Raw genomic sequence first — 5,000 nt, 5'->3', positions numbered from 1 at the left:
AAAGTTAGCATCCACTTGCTGGTTGTTAGCTGAGGATATCGTATTTATAGCTGCAAAAACAACTTGTTTAGCATTTTACTTTGCTAAAACATCAAGTTACCTGGTTGATCCTGCCAGTAGTCATATGCTTGTCTCAAAGATTAAGCCATGCATGTCTAAGTACATACTGTTTATAAAGTGAAACCGCGAATGGCTCATTAAATCAGTTACGGTTCCTCGGATATTCTTTTTTACATGGATAACTGTGGTAATTCTAGAGCTAATACATGAACAAGTGTTCCAACCTCAGCTTGCTGACGAAAGGATCGCATTTATTAGTACAAGACCAATGATTCTTATTCACCTAGAACCCTGTTCAGTGATTTCGGTCGCTGTCTAAGGACTAGCAGTGGGGATCTTAGCAACTTCGGTTGCATTTCTTGTGATGACTCTGAATAACTGAGCAAATCGTATGGCCTCTGAGCCGACGATGTATCCCTCAAGCAACTGCCTTATCAACTGTCGATGGTAGGTTATGCGCCTACCATGGTTGTAACGGGTAACGGGGAATTAGGGTTCGATTCCGGAGAGGGAGCCTGAGAAACGGCTACCACATCTAAGGAAGGCAGCAGGCGCGCAAATTACACAATCCCAGTACGGGGATGTAGTGACGAAAAATAACAATACGGGACTCTATTGAGGCCCCGTAATTGGAATGAGTACAATTTAAATCCTTTAACGAGGATCTAACCTGTGGGGAAAAAGTTTGAGACTTTTTGGTTTTTTTCTTGTATCTCGTAAGATAATGGTTGAATTTTTCTGAAAATTCAACATGTTAGAGTTGGATAGTGTAGCTTTGATAATTGAGAAATCCAGAATGAAAAAAAACAAAGGTCACTTCACAATCATCGCTCAAACTAGGAGGAGAAAATTTTTTTTAAATGAAATTGGTTTCGTGAATAACCTCATGAACAACATTTTATGAAGCTAAAAAAATAAACCAATCGATGCAACTCTTTGAGACCTTTCAGTTAAAGTACAGTCCAAAAAATTCAGATTAGTCGTTTGAAAGATATTCAATTTTGAATGGAATTTTAGCTTCAAAAAAGTTGACTTAGTCATTTTCTGTCTATGAGAGTTTAACATTAATCGAAAATAAAAAATTTTTCTCCTCCTAGTTTGAGCGATGATTGTGAAGTGACCTTTGTTTTTTTCATTCTGGATTTCTCAATTATCAAATCTACACTATCCAACTCTAACATGTTGAATTTTCAGAAAAATTCAACCATTATCTTACGAGATACAAGAAAAAAACCAAAAAGTCTCAAACTTTTTCCCCACAGGTTATTGGAGGGCAAGTCTGGTGCCAGCAGCCGCGGTAATTCCAGCTCCAATAGCGTATATTAAAGTTGCTGCGGTTAAAAAGCTCGTAGTTGGATTTCAGTCGAACCTATGGGGTCCACTGATTAAAGGGTTAGATGGTGATGTTAGGTTTCTTGCTTGTGTCTACGGATGCTTGCTTGAACCTTCATTCCTCTTTCCTGGTGGTTACATTCATAGTGTTTAGACAGAAAATTGCTCGATATTTGCTATCAATGCTCTTTACCGAGTGTTGATTCAAGCGATCGAGACTTTTACCTTGAAAAAATCAGAGTGCTCAAAGCAGGCGTCCAAAACCTCGAAAGAGGTGCCTAAAAACGGTATGGTCAACCATCTATATGATGCGTACCACTACCTTAACTTGAATGATCTTGCATGGAATAATGGAATAGGACCTTGGTTCTATTTTGTTGGTCTTAAGAATCCAAGGTAACGATTAAGAGGGACAGACGGGGGCATTTGTATTGCGGCGCTAGAGGTGAAATTCTTGGACCGTCGCAAGACAAACTACAGCGAAAGCATTTGCCAAGAATGTTTTCATTAATCAAGAACGAAAGTTAGAGGTTCGAAGGCGATCAGATACCGCCCTAGTTCTAACCATAAACGATGCCAACCAGCGATCATTCTGAGTAACTAATTTCATGACTCGAATGGAAGCTTCCGGGAAACCAAAGTTTTTGGGTTCCGGGGGAAGTATGGTTGCAAAGCTGAAACTTAAAGGAATTGACGGAAGGGCACCACCAGGAGTGGAGCTTGCGGCTTAATTTGACTCAACACGGGAAAACTCACCCGGCCCGGACACTGAGAGGATTGACAGATTGAGAGCTCTTTCTTGATTCAGTGGGTGGTGGTGCATGGCCGTTCTTAGTTGGTGGAGTGATTTGTCTGGTTAATTCCGATAACGAACGAGACTCTAGCCTACTAAATAGACTTGCAGTTTACACTGCAGTACTCCCCCTTAGTCAACCTGTGGGTGGTAGTATCTCTTGATGGTTTCGGCTGTTGAGGGCTCTGCTGCTATTAGCCTACAGAATTGGCTAGGGTAAGGATGCTGTAGCACTGTAAGGACTTCTTAGAGGGACAAGCGGCGCTCGCAGCCGCACGAAACAGAGCAATAACAGGTCTGTGATGCCCTTAGATGTCCGGGGCCGCACGCGTGCTACACTGAAGTGGTCATCGTGCATACTGTTTCCTGCTCCGAAAGGAGTGGGTAACCGCTTGAACCCATTTCGTGATGGGGATTGGGCATTGTAATTATTGCCCATGAACGAGGAATTCCCAGTAAGCGTGAGTCATTAGCTTGCGTTGATTACGTCCCTGCCCTTTGTACACACCGCCCGTCGCTACTACCGATTGAATGATTTAGTGAGGACTTCGGACTGGTCAATCCAGACCATTGGGAAACTAGTGGTCGGATTGTGCTGGAAAGATGTTCAAACTTGATCATTTAGAGGAAGTAAAAGTCGTAACAAGGTTTCCGTAGGTGAACCTGCGGAAGGATCATTAACGTATTACCCTCTTATTATAAGAGAAATACAACCTTCAAACAATCAAACACTCTGCATAGTGATATTGTAGATGCTAATATGGTGAATGCAATTGAATTGTATTTGCATTAGAGTCGCAATTGTGAATGTTTATTGCAAACATTTAGCCATTGCAACATGATTCTAATTTGCATTACATTCGTTCATTCATACATCCATCTTTCATTATCCAATGCAACAAAGAGTGAGGGTTATCTAACGATAGCCATAATTTCTTTTGCAAAACAATTGTAGTTTATAATGAAAAGCCTGTCTTGCTACATACTTGGTACCTGATCAAGTCTTCAGCTTATGCTGACGGCAAGGTTTAAAGAAGGAAGTTTTACACTTCTTCGCCTAACTAAGTAAAGACAACTATGGTTTTTATAAACTGCATACAATTGTTTTCAAACCCTCTCAATGCAGATTTAGGATACTTATTAAAAGTCCCACGGTGGCAAAGATACATCTTCAAGCGGTGGATCACTCGAATTACCAATCGATGAAGAACGTAGCTAGCTACGATAATCGGTGCGAATTGCAGGACACGCCGAGCACTTGAGCTTCCAACGCACATTGCGGCTTTCGGGTCTTTTCCGAGGTCACATCTGTCTGAGAGTTGAGATGTAAAATAATCAACAAAACACTTGCATACTACCATATATGCATTGTTTTGAGAGGATTGTATATTTATATGCATGAATCTTGATGTTTTATTCCTTTTCTTAATTGCAATTCGTTGCAATTTAGTAAGGAGAATCTCAAATCTACTTGTTTCACATGATAAATTTTGTGTACAATGCATATTTCATCTCTGCAAGCAGTATATATGAATAGATACTAGCATGAGATTCTAAGGTTAGTCGCCTATCTGACGACGCTAAAGTCGTATTGCAGATAACTATGGTGATCAACTAACCTGTTAACTGATGAATCTTCTTGCACTTGTATAAATCGTACAAATAGTAGCTATTTCATTCTGTTAAAGCAGACCTAAGAAGTAATGCAAAGGCAAAATTTGTGCAAACATTAAAGTAGATTTACGTTGCTTGCTTGCAAACAACACAAATAAACATTAATCAACTTAATCAATATTTTTGATCTCAGATCAGGTGAGGTTACCCGCCGAATTTAAGCATATAATTCAGCGGAGGAAAAGAAATCAAATGAGATTCCCTGAGTAACGGCGAGTGAAAAGGGATGAGTCCGGCGCAAAGGTTTTCCATTGAAAGGTGGAAAGCGGTGCTGCGTAATGGCTAGAGTCACGATTATTTCAACTAAATCTGCAAGTCCCTCTGACAAGGGCCCTCTTCCCAGAGACGGTTCTAGGCCGGTGGCAGATCTTGGTTAATGGAATATCGATTACTGGCTTTAGTCGCGGATAGAGTCAGATTGCTTGAGAGTGCAATCCAAATTAGGAGGTAAACTCCTCCTAAGACTAAATACGATGGTAATATCGATAGCAAACAAGTACCGTGAGGGAAAGTTGCAAAGTACTTTGAAGAGAGAGTTCAAAAGGACGTGAAACCGCTTGTAGAGAAACGGATAGAACCACGAAGTGTAGCTGAGAGGAGAACTCAGCTCCTCTTGTGTATTGTTGCCTTTTTCTATTCAGTGCTAAGAATGCTTTACAGCGTTCCAAGATCAGTAGGTTAAGGGGTAACTTTTAGCCTGCCCTTGGATCTTGGTATTGATAGGAGGAGTGCAATATGTGCATGAGGAGTGCATTTTCTCAACTCTCGTGCTCAAACCACGACCAATGTGAAGGAGAGTGCAAAACTCTTGTTCAAGTGATAACAGCAAGGTGTACTAAACACACACCTAATCAGCATTTAGTTTTCACAGCTACTAATATTCCTTGCGTTGTTAGACTTAGCCTGTGAGCTAGTGTTGGCAACTGTTACCACAGTCACATTGGAGATGAATCTCTGCTTATGCAGGGTCAACAATGCTTGTCATCTGCTCTGACGAATCCGACTAGTCTTTCGTTGATGATGTCTGTTTCTTCACCTGGTGTTGAAACAACTCATGGATTGGCTGGCTTTTGGTGGTTTGTTGGTAAAAGTGGCAAGCTTACGTTAACCTAGTGATTCTGTGGTCAGTAGATCGGTACTC

The 5,000-nt window shown here is 40.9% G+C and overlaps 2 non-coding genes and 1 pseudogene across 2 annotated transcripts in view; all 3 read left to right on the top strand.

The window, feature by feature from the left end:
- Positions 1 to 97: 97 nt before the first annotated feature.
- Positions 98 to 2,865, top strand: LOC149092790 (small subunit ribosomal RNA; annotated as a pseudogene).
- A 487-nt stretch (positions 2,866 to 3,352) lies between these two features.
- On the top strand, positions 3,353 to 3,507 carry LOC149092789 (5.8S ribosomal RNA). Its single transcript, XR_016200613.1, has one exon. It is a non-coding gene; the product is annotated as a 5.8S ribosomal RNA (ribosomal RNA).
- A 476-nt stretch (positions 3,508 to 3,983) lies between these two features.
- Positions 3,984 to 5,000, top strand: part of LOC149092788 (large subunit ribosomal RNA) — a 4,168-nt gene continuing 3,151 nt past the window's right edge. Inside the window, exon 1 of the ribosomal RNA XR_016200583.1 lies at positions 3,984 to 5,000. This exon is cut by the window's right edge and continues 3,151 nt beyond it. This is a non-coding gene — a ribosomal RNA (large subunit ribosomal RNA).

This window comes from Tetranychus urticae, unplaced genomic scaffold, assembly GCF_039701765.1.
Source record: "Tetranychus urticae isolate SD_2017Ah unplaced genomic scaffold, NJAU_TeUrti_SD_1.0 Scaffold_5, whole genome shotgun sequence".
Lineage (NCBI taxonomy): Eukaryota > Metazoa > Arthropoda > Arachnida > Trombidiformes > Tetranychidae > Tetranychus > Tetranychus urticae.
The sequence above is the reverse complement of the archived record's forward strand: the minus strand, read 5'-3'. Positions and strand labels throughout refer to the sequence as shown.